Source organism: Syngnathus leptorhynchus, chromosome 6, assembly GCF_054491065.1.
Source record: "Syngnathus leptorhynchus isolate UIUO chromosome 6, UIUO_Slep, whole genome shotgun sequence".
NCBI classification, from domain to species: Eukaryota; Metazoa; Chordata; class Actinopteri; order Syngnathiformes; family Syngnathidae; genus Syngnathus; species Syngnathus leptorhynchus.
The window spans coordinates 10,423,770-10,438,055 of NC_141200.1; the positions used below are offsets into that span (position 1 = coordinate 10,423,770).

Here is a 14,286-nt window from a genome sequence, read left to right on the forward strand (position 1 = left end):
GAGATACAATTTTTAAAAAAACATGTTCTTTATTACATTTTGGCATTCGCAGACCTTCAATGCCCTCATTCTTTGACAGAGTGTATTACAATGACATTTAAGTCAGCATCTCTTTTATCATTAGGACTGTAAAGGGATGGTGATAGCATGATGATGTCAGAGAAAATGACCTCATCTTACACAATTACTGTCACCTGTGCAATGCCAACACCTTCTCAAGGTCAAGTACGTTGAGGTCATCAGCGTAACAAAAACGCCTGGCTCCTTTTTATATCAGACTATGAAACGAGAGTGAATTTACGACCACTGGTGGTATTCCAAACTGGATGTTTCATCACCAGCCGCCAAAGGATTTCCATGCAGGCCGTGTCTTCTTCTTTGGCTCCCTTGAGAAGACTTGGTCTAGGTCATGTTGACCCCGAGTCCCATGGCAGTGGTACAAGCAGCAGCAGTTCAACAAGTACTCGTATTTACACCATCCAGCAGCTCTGTGTCACAGTGGAACATTGGGAATTCATTAATGATGTCCTTGCTGATGCTACCAGCTAAGAGGTTGCGGGGAGGATATGCTTATGTCATTGTAAAGGCAGCAGTGGTGTGCTGCCATCTGCAGTTGTCACAGTTCGTTTTCCTCTCCAAAAAAGTGCTGTCATCTTGTGCCAGCTCATTAGTGTTTCGTTAGCTGGAGACTGACGGGGCAGAAGCCCTGTGCCTCAAATATGCAGCAATTAAAACAAAAATGTCACATCAACCTGTGATGCCAAACAATTCATGCCATGCAAATGCTCTGCTGGAGTAATCAATTGATTTGAATTCTAGTTCCATTTCTTTCCTGCTGCCCCTCTCTCAGATCTAAAATCTGCTATCATGAAGGAGACATATTTGATTTATTTTTATTTAGGCAAGTACATAATTACTGTGTGCGTGCATGCTTCCAGAGAAACTGGGGGGTCAGTACCTTGCTCACTTATACTTGGACTTGGTCATTAAGGCAGGGAATCAAACCCACAACCTCTTGATTGGGAGACAACCACTCCACCCAGAGCCATTCAGTCCCTGTTATTTGATGCAAATGCAAAATTGTTCCAGCAATATATAATTGTATTGGATTTTAAAAATTATAACTAAACATACCAAATAATAAAATGAAGAGTACATTATTGCTTTTTTATTTTTAAGTTATGACATACGGTTTAGAAAAATGTCTTATAGGTATTTGAATTTGAAAAAGAACATAGGCACTGTTCACATGACCCACTTAGCGTTTTTAAAACGTTTTAAACATTTTAAAATGTTTATAATTAGATTTTCAAAAGTTATGTTTAAAATTACTGAACATTTTCCATTCGAACTGAGAATTGTTACAAATCGTTCTTTTTTTTATTGAGCACGAAGCCAATACACTCAATGATTACAACATGTTTTGGAAGGATCGGTAATCATTCTATTCCTTTATGTTGTTAAATAATGTAATCCACATATTGTACTGTATATAAGCATACTTGAAATTAATATACTGTACAAGAAGCTGTGTCACAAAATAAAGTATTGTCAGATGGAACAACAATCTTTTGTAGGGATTACGTTAGGATGTGACACTAATTATAAAGAGTACTACCACAGCCACCACAGGTATCTTGTTATAATAATTGCAAAATAACATTTAGCATGGGTTAAACATTATTTTAGGAACTGAGGACAACAACGCCACAAGAGTTTTTTTGGTTCATTCCCTCTGCTAATGACAAGTTACAGCAGAGACAGTGGCGATTGTTGAATGCTGAGTAGGAAGCCGTGGTCTGGATCGACCACTTGCAGGTCACATCGAGCGTCTGTAGTTAGGAACGGTTTGGTAATAGATCAACGTCATGATTCACAGTGAGCTCTGCCGTCGCCTGTGAACGGATAGAATGAATTCAGCCCAGATCCACGTTTCTTAAAATATTTGGAGTAAATCTTTTCTCTGACTTGAAAGTGACCACAAAACCTGTTATGCCAGCACAGCCTAGAACAAACACTTCCAGGAGTGGTCACACATGCAACAAAGGTCATGCGTAGGTTACAAATAATAGCTGTTAACGTTACCACTGGTATTGTGCCCGTAATGCTGCTGCCTGATTTATTAGGAGAATACAGGCCACAGCACATAAAATGTTACGAAGCTTACTTACTCTCCTGTAAATTCTTATTCTTCTCCTTTTCCAAATCTGGACCGGTGGAAGGATGACCCTTTGCTTTTATGATTTTATGATGTCGATGGAAAAAAAATAAAAAATTGAATAGCTTGGAGGCCAGTGTATTCATGGATAATTAGGGGCAGTTAACACAGCTAGTTCACTCAAATGACCCAACAACATACCCAAACATTTAATCATCCACAACAGACCAAGAGGGAAAATAGGTCAGGCCACCAGACTTGAAGTGCTACTAGTCTCTTTGCTATAGGCACATGCAAACAAAGTCAATCAAATGCAGTTCAACTGATTTGGGTAGCCTGTTCATTTGAAGTGATTTGAATGATTGATGACGGACATTATGATGTTACTTTGAGTAGCTATAAAAAAATTCAGACATCGGCAGATAATACGCTTCCTTTGCCTTTATGATGCTGTGGAACGGGTTTCACAGCTCTATAATTTAATTCCCGTTAACTTTCATTTGCTTAGGGAATTAAAACGTACAGAATGAAATACTTCATTGACAGTTCCTTCCTGCACACAAAGTAGAAACAGACCTGGCAGCTTTGACAAAATGTGAAGAGCTGCAATAGCTCGGTCCATATCACCCTTAGGAACAGAAGTGCTAGAGCAACTGTTGATCCATGTAATGAGATCATGTTGGACTGGAAAGAAAGCACTCAGATGTTGCATTAGAATACTAAAGCCCATTTGCAGATGGAACAATTTAATTCAGCTGTGCATTTCCTGACTCCTATGAATAAAGTCCTCCCACACAGAACCATTGCTGCAGACTTCCAGACAATGGAATGCTGGCCGCATGAAGTTACCATCATAGATCCCAGCATCCGTCTCGTCCTCACTGAGTGGGGAAAAATAACATAACATAACTGCTAGCCACAATGCCACTGTGGGCAGACTACTGTAGGCTGTGAATGGAGCACTCCGTATAAATGTAGTAACAAGTGACTGTTTACGCCGTACTATAAAAAAGTCGACTTCTAAATGACTCTCTTCGGACGTCCTATCATTTCGTATGGTGGAATAACAAAACTGCTTCTTGAAAGTGACTTCACCTGATGACATCATTACCCTTTGACGGGTTCCACATTTAATTAAAGAGGAAGACAAAGGGGGATTTCGCCCATTAGCTGTTATAGTTAACCACTAAATTGCATGGGTTTATTGGCTATAAATAAGAACATACTGCTGGATTCTGACCTCCTACAGGCACTGTTTAACTGAGTTTGTGTATGTGTGTGTGTTCATCACAATGGACAGCTGCACAGAACACTAGCATCCACACACATTTATTTTCAGCATATCAAATAAAGTGGAATCATACAATGTGTTTTGTATGTATACAAAACACTTTCATATACACGACATTACTTTAAAGGCCTTGGCATTAACTGGTGAATTCCACAGCTCCTGGAGAGCAATGGGTAATCTTTTTCAGTTTATTATCTCACGTAGCTCACTGTCATCCATGGATGCAGTCATCATGGCAAAGAATCTCTCTGCACTTTCACCAGTGAGTTACTCATTCTGTGGACCATTTGGTTGTGATTTACTACCAGAGAAGTTTACAGCAAATTTGTTCCTTCCTCTCCTTTTTCCTTCATCTATTCTTCTTCCACGTCCCGCTTCCCATTCACATCAGTATGATGGCATTTCATTGTGTTCTGTTTGTTTCCTCAGGATTCCTTTCATCTCCCAGTCTGTCTGGCCTCATATCATTATTAAAGTGGACCCAAATGCTTTCCCTGGCACACGTTGATGTGCGATTCCAGTAAGTCTGAGACATAAATCGAATTTTTCAAGAAAAAGACAAATAAATACAAGTGTAAATAGCCTCTCGGAAATGACCTTAGCAACTTCTGTGTATAATCAGGCTATCGTATGAGTGTGCACATGTGTCCGTGTGTACGTGAAAGTACAAATGCGTGAGAAGGGAAAACAGATGAGTAGCAGCGTATTAGAGATCGTTTTTGTATGTCTCTTTCAGGGCGCGAGTGACTATATGCGTTTTATAACCAACGTGTGAAATGTTCCTTGCGGTGTTGGAAATGTCTTACACAACCCGTGAGGCCCCCAAAGGGTGACGCCTCCCTCTGACCATTCAACACCCCCACACCTCCAGCACGAGTAACATTTGAACAACAAAAACATCATTATGGCTTGGCATTTATCTTATGGCTAAGCGTCTTACTGATTCACTGTCGTCTGGCCAAGACTCTAAATGAGCTTCCAGGAAAGGAAAACATAGAGGGGGTAGAGAAGTGCAGACAGAAAGAATGACATATCATTTGGAGTTGGGGAAGGTGATTCAGACAAACCGATGCACGTCTGGAATCTGTGAATGTCATAATCGTGATGAGATGATAGGATAGCCTTTTTGTTCATTTGTTTGCGCGCATCATACACCAGTGGGTGTTACATGCAAGTGCCGCCAATGAGTTGATAAATTTGGCGTGTTTATGTGTGGGTATTGTGTCTGGACTAAATGGCCATTGTATTCCAGACATGCGGCATATTCAGCTTTGCGTGATTCACTCTGACCAGCATCTGTTCTCTCTGCAGTCTCTGGCAAGAGAACAACACACAAGTGACCCCATGAAAACCAACTGGAACTGACCAGGTCTGACCAAGCCTCTAAATATACAGTACACCAAAACAGGATTTAAATGACATTATTTTAGCTGCAAAGCCTCATTGTCTTTGCCGTTGTCATTGCTGTCAGGGCTTGAAAATAACAAACGCTTACACAGCAATGTCAACAATAGTTGAAAAGTCAGAGGTGAGGAGGATGTGACTGTAGTGTCAAGTACTTGAAGAGAGAATCAGTAAAGAGATTCGAATACCACAGCAACGGGAATTATGACTATTTCATAGTGTTACAGCATTAGGGGACGGAGGGATGGATGGATGGATGGATAGATGGATGGACGAACGGATATTCCATTTTGTTTCTTTTTGCATCTGTGACTCAGTCTTCAGGTCACACAAATCCAGATCAGTGTGACCCTAATATGGTTGGTTATTTGCGGGGCAGTTCACCTCATGTTGCCAGTAAGACCTTAGAATTTCTACAGCTGTTGTCGGAAAAAAACAAAAAATGCGTCGACCGGGAGTGCAGCAAAAGACCTTGTTTAAATCAGCTGGCGGAGTGTGGGTGGGGCATTTAGACCACTGTGACTACATGTATGAATATTTGAGGTAGAATTTCCTGTTCTGTCCCACAGACAATAGGATGTACATGGGACTTGAAGCAATCACCCTGCCGCAACTTAGTTGAGTCCATTTACCAATAGTTTGAAAGAATGATTCAAGTGACACAAGTCAAGTGCCACTAATCTAGCTGGCATGCATGGAGGACAACAGAGTTGCTCAACAATTTTTGATTGTTTTCCGTAAGTATGACTATTTCCCAGATTTTTTATTTTATTTTAATTTCCCAAAAACACGCTGTCCTGAATCCAGAATTATGCATGATACAAACAATAACAAAGTCGTTACGACATGAATAACTAAATAAGCATACACGTGGAAATGATGCCTTAAATTTGGAATGGAAATATTACTTCACAATACACTTATTGTTTCTGTAATTTAAACCTCAACCTATTTATTGTTAAATCTATCACAGCGGTCGGAATTACTAGCATTTCCTGTCTAGAAGGCTTTTAATTTGAAATATAAAAAAAAAAAACAGAGTGAACAGCAGCCAAACTTTGGACCCCCACTAGTACGATGAATGAGACCATATTTCACCACACAATGTGAAGAGTTAACCACCTAGCCTACCAAGAGTCAAACATTTCCGACTGCTGGGAAAAGTAGTAAAATGCGTGTTCATGCCGGGGTTCGTCAGGGTTCATTAGAGGTCGCAAATCTTCGCCAAACAGTTTTTTTTTTAACATGTTGCATGGAAATTTTGAACATGCTCAAATTTCTCTTGCAAAAAGAAGATTACAGTACAGGTGAACGTCTGGTGACCGTTTGCCGAACATTTGCGGCCTTGAAAGAACCCTGATGAGAACGCAACATTTGCTACCTTCGAAAACAATCACAATTGTTCGCACTTCAGTGGGATAGGGGCCCAATGTGTGGGTATGCCATTGATCGATGAAATAAGATGAAGAGGGATGGGCTGGGCCATGTAATGCCAGAAATGCAAAGAGAGGAGGTCTAAAGGAGGAGGCCTCGCCACGAAGCAGCCGGTACAGCGTGTACTTTTACGAGTAACTCATCCCACCAACCACCACCAAGCTTCTTTTAAATAACTTACCATTTCTAATTAACTTACTCATCAAAGGAGAGTTCATTACAAGGGCCTGTGAATGAGGCAGAATGAGATGTTCTTCCAGACTACAACCCTTCAATTAGGTCTTTGAGGATTACAGAGAGCACAATAGAGTACAATAGTCACTCAGGGTGGGATCTGCACTAATAAGAACTGAAATAAATCTGCAGAGGGGCAGACAGAAACAACATATTTTCCTGCCCAAAACGGTTGAGAGGCCCTCTCCAAACCCAAAAATATTATTACCCAGAAAATATGACCTGAGATATTCCACTTGGCCGAGAAAAGGACTTTTTTCAGTTTCTCAGTCAAGTTTTTTTTTTTTTTGTTCGTTCCCAGACAATTTACACTGACTGCTATTATAGTCGTTGATTTACATCCAAGAGTAGAACAAAGCGGATTCATTCACAGAAATGCAGACTGCGACTTGAGAAAAGTCTTGTCTTTGGGCAGGCACGCAAACACACACGCACACATGCAGGCTTCCTTGGTGTGTCCTCAAAAACCCTTCATTAAGGCTCAATAACGCAAGCCAAGTGAGGAGACAGGCCACGCTTTGTTGAGCTGCAGAGACAGTTAACCGATGCGGTGGAGCATGTGTGTTCAGTGGATTAGTTGTGACTGTCATTGGCGTTGATTCGTTTTATAGTAAAGGCGTGGATCCTCAACGCACAATTAAAGATTTGGCGTGTTGACATATCTTTGATGTCTCGGACGTAGTACACAAACATTGACCACTTAGCTATTGTGGCATGCAATAAAGCTCAAGAGTACTTTCACACTTTACTCCGTTTTATTACTTAGATCATGAGAGATTCTATTTGGAATGTATGAATTATAGTTGTCCCGTCACAGGTGTCATGAAAGCGCAGGTTCTTAATTTTGCTTCATGGTGCATCTGGTTTTCAGTCGGTAGTCTAAATGTCTGTTCCTGTTCCTGCAACCAATTAGAGAAGCACACGTTTGTTCAAATGGTTTGTTGGGATGCATTTGCCTCAATGTTTTACCACATCAACAAAAACTTTTACAAACCCATCAATTAAGTTACCAGATAAAACCAACTACACTCCTTCTCTATATATATCTCCATCTCCTTTGTGCATTTTCAATTTGGAAGGTGCCATTAGCACACGGTCCTCTTGTAATTCTGCTCTTAGTCGCTCCATGTACATTATGGCGTCTTATATTTTGCCCGCATTACAGATTGAGAGGAATCTGCAGCAGAAGAGAGGACAGTCAGAGGGCGCGTAATTGAAAACATTCCAGGGAGATCCCAAGGGAAGGTGTGGTGTATGTGTTTGTATGCGAGGCAACGAGAGAGAAAGTTCTGATGCACAAGAGGTTTGAATTGCGAAAGACTCCAACTCACCCTGTTTGACATTTGGTGAAATATATTCATTTTTCATCAAACAAGCGAGAGAGGGGACTTGACTTGGGATTGATGTCGGCATTGTTATCAAGCTTAAATAGTAGCCACTAGGGTTGTTCAAAAGTTCAATTCAATGTTAGACAGTGTTAGTTTTGCAATGTGCCTTGAATTATCGTGACGTTTCATGATGTGTCAATACTGTGGTTAATTAGCGAAGCAGGCACAAAAACCATCTTGATTTTGCAAAATATCATTTGAGGTCAAACCATGGCTTGAATTAAGGCAAGGAAAGATTGTGGATTTGGTGAAAGTTGCCACTTCCTGGAGTGTTAGGCACTTTTCATCATGTTGTTAAGAACTGACCACAATGACGTCACTTGCGATTGGAGACATAAAGCTTATGGCTGGAAACAGGAAGCAAACAGCGATATATCCAATTACAACGCCAGCGTTTTGTCAAAAACAGTCTCGGCACGTATCGTAGTTGGAAATTGGAGTCCTACCGCTCCTGTCTGCTGTCTCGCCGACGTCATTCCCCATGGTCACGTCAGCTACGACCACCAAAAGGCATACTCGAGCAGCTTGAGTTGAGATGGCAAACTTGACTAAATTTAAAACAGATGTGTATCAGATTGGCTGATAACTTTCAAAACAGTTATCAACCACAGCGGTTACAAAGAACGGCTTCTTGTCTGGTCTTTAATTCCACTGTAAGAAGGATTTCAATATGAGTTCATTTCTGTCTCTGTTTTGCCGCTTTTTCATGACAGGTTCCAGAACGGATTGGCACCACACGGCATTGGCCTTGCTTGGACCTGCCTGGCCTCGGTTGCATTAAAACAGGCGTCAATCAATTGGGACGCCATCACCTGAACTGTGCAAGCCTCCGCTGAAGAGATTTTGCAAGTGGCGAGTCTTGGCCACTGGTTTTGATGCAGCAATGTCATAAATCAAATGCAGAGACTTTCACACAGACAAAAACTAAATCAATTTCCATTCCCTGGTTCAAGCGAGAGAGACAAATACTGTCCACATACTGCATATTGTTTTTTTTTACAACAATATTGAACCATGTTTACTATTTTATATAGAATCTAGAATTGGGTGTGTGTGCCACATCGAATGAGAAACCAATTAAACGACAGCTACGTCATGGCCCTGCTCGGCCTGCGTTTTAGAACCGCTTCAAAAGAGATTGTGAAAAGCGGTTTCATTGTAACCGCATGGAAAGTGTTACGGAAAATCAACCACCCCGGACAGAGCAAGGCCGTCTCAGAACCCGTACGATGGAAATGCGACTTTAGAGTCCAAGGTAACTTTGTGTACCACTTCCAAAATTAATTTAGTATGGTATGTTATATTGAAATATGCTCTTGTGAAGCCAGCCAATCGCAGGGTACACACAGGTGAAAAACCATTTGCATTCACAATCACACCTATGGGTAATTTGGAGTGGTCAATTGGCCTACCATGCATGTTTTTGGAAAGTGGGAGGAAACCGGAGATCCCGGAAGGAACCCGCGCAGGCATGGGCAGAACATCCAAATTCCACACAGGTATCAAACCCACAACCTCTGCACTGAGAGGGTGACATCCTAACCAGCATCCATGCTACGGTAAATCAGGAACCTTCAAACACCATGCAGAGAGCAATCCAGGGTATTGTATACTTAGGCTAAATACAAACAAAGCCATAGGAAGCAACGGCATGCATGCATGCATTCATGCATTCATGCAAATGCTCTCTTCAGACTGCTAACCGACGGTGATGTTTGTGGCTCGCAACCGTAGCAACAGCTTAGCTCCTGGTGATGATTCGCTTTTCTTTTGGGTGAGCGTCAAACCTTTGGTTTGTAATGATTTTCGGGAATTCAAAGAAACCTTTCCCACCCTTTTACCCACAACTATTGCAGCCAACAATGGCAGACGTACAAATCATGACCAATGGCAAACGACACTATGTTTGCAGGGCAAGCCTTTCAATATGTCCGCCAGCAATGCATTATGGGATAGGCAGAACAACGCATATCCCTCAAAACACCTCATATCCAATTTCAAATGAGTACAGTGCTTGAATGCAATTCAGCGTCTGGATTGTTTGATTGTTTTGGGCTGTCTGGGCTCTGAGTCATGTGGCAGGGCTCCTCGGGACACATGCCAAACTCATAGCATATGTTGGAAGAGTATGACAGGGGTTCAGTGAGAATGTGTTTTTCAAGTGCACATACACACACACACGCACACACACTGAGAAATAGCTTTTGTTTGATTGGATTTTTGGCAAACACACACACACACACACACGCGTGAATAGTGAATGTATTTTTGTTTTACAGTTTGCAAACTTGCATATATCTCATCCATCTGTATTTTTATTTTTGCATCATTTGGGCAAATGAGGCTTGCATGCCAAACACAACCAATGAGATGTTAGTATTCCTGTCTTTTATTGTTTGGAGCATGAATGTCTTAAACATCTGGACACATCTGCGGTTGTGAGTTGGCAAAGTTAGTCATGTGACACGATCAAAACATATTTGAACTGGCCTTATCTTAATAGCAGCTTTTATCCGCCATGCTGACTGGTGTTCTGGTATTTTTCTGTATTTCCTCATTATTATTTTTTTTTCATGCTTTTTGCAGCTTTCTCCCTCCTGCTCCCTTTCCTCTTGCCCTGTTTTGATTCATCATGTGCCAGTTTGGGTAGTAAGGATGGAGCCCCCCAGACCCTGGAGGGTTATTGGAGCCTTCGGAACACTACCCTCCACCTCTTCGTGCGTGGCCATTGTTAACGTAGGCTAATGGTTAAAGCAAAGGCTCAATGAAGGAAGACAAAAGATCACTGAGGGTCACTTTGGCATCCTGACATAAAAGGAGCTCCGTGTTTCAATGAGGATTACCCCCCCCCCCCCTAAAAAAAAAAAATCCATTGATTGCAACACTACAAGTGCTGCCAGCATCTTATGTGAATTCCCTAACTCCTCTCTTCTAGTTGGAAAGCCAAGTTTTCATAATAAAAGATGATGATCAATGTACAAAATTTTGTTTCTTGTCTGGCAGCGTGAGAAGATAAATTTGAAAACAAATGTGTATTATGGGTTGGTATGGGACTCTGAAAAAGGAATGGAATCAAACCACAAGAGCAAAAATGTTATGTATCTAAATGGATCAAAATATTGTCAAACAATATTGTACTTCAAAATAGGTTTTGGTGCTTTTTCACTGAAATTGGGTCAATAATTGGCCATTAAAATCTAAAGATTTTCTCCCTTCACCCATGTGAATACAATAATACATGCACAAAAGACAAACACACAATGCAAGTATTACTGAGCCAAACTTAAATTAGTTCACTGTCGGCAGCACTAATGGTCAAACTCTGCTCCTTGACCCCTTGGATGCCTTTCATCAGCCGTGTGTGTGTGTGTGTGTGTGGGGGGGGGGGGGGGGATGGGGGATTAAAAGTCTGTGTGGTCAAAGGTAGATTAAGGTCTCGCACCCAGAGCTCATTGAGAGGTTAATGTGTCAGTGAATGAAATGAATGGTCCACTATGAGGTCGGATCCACAAGACACAGGCATGCTGTATTCAATGCTGCCTGCTCATGTCACTGAAGATGCTCAATTCGGATCTATTGGGGTGGGGTTGCATCACAGTGAGGTTGGAGATGAAATGAGTCGAGAAACTGAAGGACCAAAGGTGATTGAGGAGAGGGACTGTATCCATAAATCATATGCTTTTGTGACCTTTAGGCTACGCTGCACAGTTCCAATCATCACGTCTCTTCACAGAGCAGAGGCTTGGCCACGGGGTGGCACCCACTTGGGCATCATGGGCATTGCTGGTAAGTGCATTCCTCACAGGCACCAAAGGTCGCCATGCATCTCGTGCGTCATTATTACAGGGTCCTTCCACGTCACATTATCCCAACGTTAACTTCAAACATGTTCCTCTGACCCGGGTCAATCATGCAGAACCAAGGCTTATTCGGGTCCATTCCTTGAGCTCCAGTGTTTATGACATGTTTTCTCACACTCGGCATAATGACAATTCCTCTAATAAGAGACAACAACAGGTCCGACAAGCGTGATGCTTTTTAATGAATGTGCCACTTGAACCTTTGAACCTCCTTAATATCCAACCTCATCAAATCAAGTGCGATGCATGTTGTTTCAATACGCTGCACTGGTATTCACAATACGATGAAGGCGCCATGTGTTTCATCTGATAAGAATGGATACCATAATCATGTCCACATCACTTTTAACATTTTGACTTCTTTACGTAAGAAGGCCACCCAACATTCTGACGTGTTGTATTTGCAATTAGGACAACAAAGTATTTCACAACGAATCGTGCAACAGTTTCATTGTTTTTGTCAATATTTCCATGCAAATCAGAGTGAAATCTGGAAATTCTTTGCACAGTCTGTTGAACTAAAGGCTCCGGGGAGCCCTGCACACATGTGTGTCACTGATTAACTGATGTGAGGTTGAGGAAAAACCAAAACACAAACTATCAAAAGAAAAACACAGATTTCCCATCATCATCATCTTCTCTGTCACAAGCCAACAGTGGACATTCTGGCAAATAAGCTGAGCGATAAAACCTTATTCAAAGGCCAAAGACCACTTCAAAACGCATCATGCATACATTGGATGCCTTTCATATTTTAAACCCGCGTATGCAACCATGATAAGAAGAACAATAAACCCACTGAGTCCCCCCTCCGACTTTCACATGTGCTTTCAAAGCATTTCAAGGGAGGAAACTCAAACCAAAAAGGCAACAACTACTTCTGTCACCTAGTGGTTCCTCATGTGAAGTTGAATTGGTTGTCTTTCACATGTGAGAGGAATGTGGCTCTAGACCTGTTCCATATTTAATGTGCCTTGAGATAATGTCTGTTGAGGATTGGTGCTTTATAAATCAAACTGACTTGACAGGTACTCATGCTATTGGTCTTCATAGGTTTGCAGTTCCATCTCTCAGATGAATGCTTGACATAAAAAGGACCAACCAAAAATGTATTTTTACCTGCTTCAAACTGGCCACATTTTGGACGTGTACCTTCAAGTTTTTGATCATATTTAGTCGAGAATACTCCTACTTAAACAGGAAGCATTTACGTCGGAATTGTTGTACTGGACTCCCAGTAGCTTTTGTTTTTGTCATGCAAGGATTGAAGAAGCAAAAGAAGCTTTCTTGGAAAAGAGCTCCAAAAATCACCAGGCTCATTAGAGGGGACATTTCCAAGTTGGAAAAGTGCACTTGATACATCACACATCACAACACTGACCTATTTGCAGCATATCTGTAAAACAGATAATGGCCCACCACAAGGGACGGATCCAGTCATCATCTTCTGAGTTACATTCAGTGAAGGGCCATGTGGATGATTTAGACGTCAAAGAGAGACTAAAAGGAACAAGATTCAAAGACATCCAACACACTTGCTCAGGCAAACAAACTGCTTGTAGTCAATGAGTCTTACTGCTATCCTTGATTTATCTGCTTCATAGCGTGCATATGTGTGTACGAGCTCGCGAGCTCCCGTTCCCAATACCCCTAACGCAAGCCTCCAGCCCTTGCTGATGGCTTCCATGTGTTGCGAATCTGCGGTGAAATGCACCTTTTTCCACGGCAGAGGAAGGGCAACCCGACACTGTGGCATCCCCCATAATGCCTCCTCGTGTGAAAAGCCACCATTGAAGAGGGAACCATAAAACCTTCACTTAGATGAGGTCATACATTTACAGCATGGGTTACCCCAGTGTAAAGCCCAATACCGCTGTGCTGTGGGTTATACGGTCATGTCCCACGTTCCTGCAGATACAATGTTTAATATTGGAAAACCTCAAAAATATTGTCAACATGAAAGCATTATATACTAAATAAAGATGTATTGTATTGTATTGTATTGTATTGTATTGTATTGTATTGTATTGTATTGTATTGTATTGTCGATACAATCTCATAAAAGGTGTTATCAGTTTGTGTGTTGGGATGCGGACTGTTGAGGACCATTTGCATGCCATGTTTTAATATTTGGTGGTGTTTTGGAGCAGCGATATGTTCAGAAGTCAACCCAACATTTGGAAATAAATAGCAGTTAAACCCAGCATGACCTTAGCAAGACCTCAATTGATTGCGCATCAAAATACAGTGGGCAATTGCTACGTATATATTTTTTCTTTGCCCTTTTTGGTTTGTGTGAAAATCGCATATTCTTTCCATGTATGTGTGGGGTTTCTCTGCTTGCAGGTCAGTTTCCATTGTCCTTGAGAAAGGTTCTGACACAAGATCTGTATTCTCTTCCCAGAGATGTGACATAGTTCCTGCTTATGCTTATCAGACAATTGATGTGTGATGTACAGTACATGGGGAGACAAATCACACACCTTTAACATTAACGTTAATCGTATTTCATTGTTT

At 41.4% G+C, this 14,286-nt stretch overlaps 1 protein-coding gene across 1 annotated transcript in view; it reads right to left on the reverse strand.

Annotated features, from left to right (window-relative positions):
* Positions 1 to 240: 240 nt before the first annotated feature.
* mrpl23 (mitochondrial ribosomal protein L23) overlaps positions 241 to 14,286 on the reverse strand; it is an 80,827-nt gene continuing 66,781 nt past the window's right edge. Inside the window, exon 6 of the mRNA XM_085915316.1 lies at positions 241 to 488. The gene's annotated coding sequence lies outside the window, so the exon portion shown is untranslated. The remainder of the gene's footprint in view (positions 489 to 14,286) is intronic.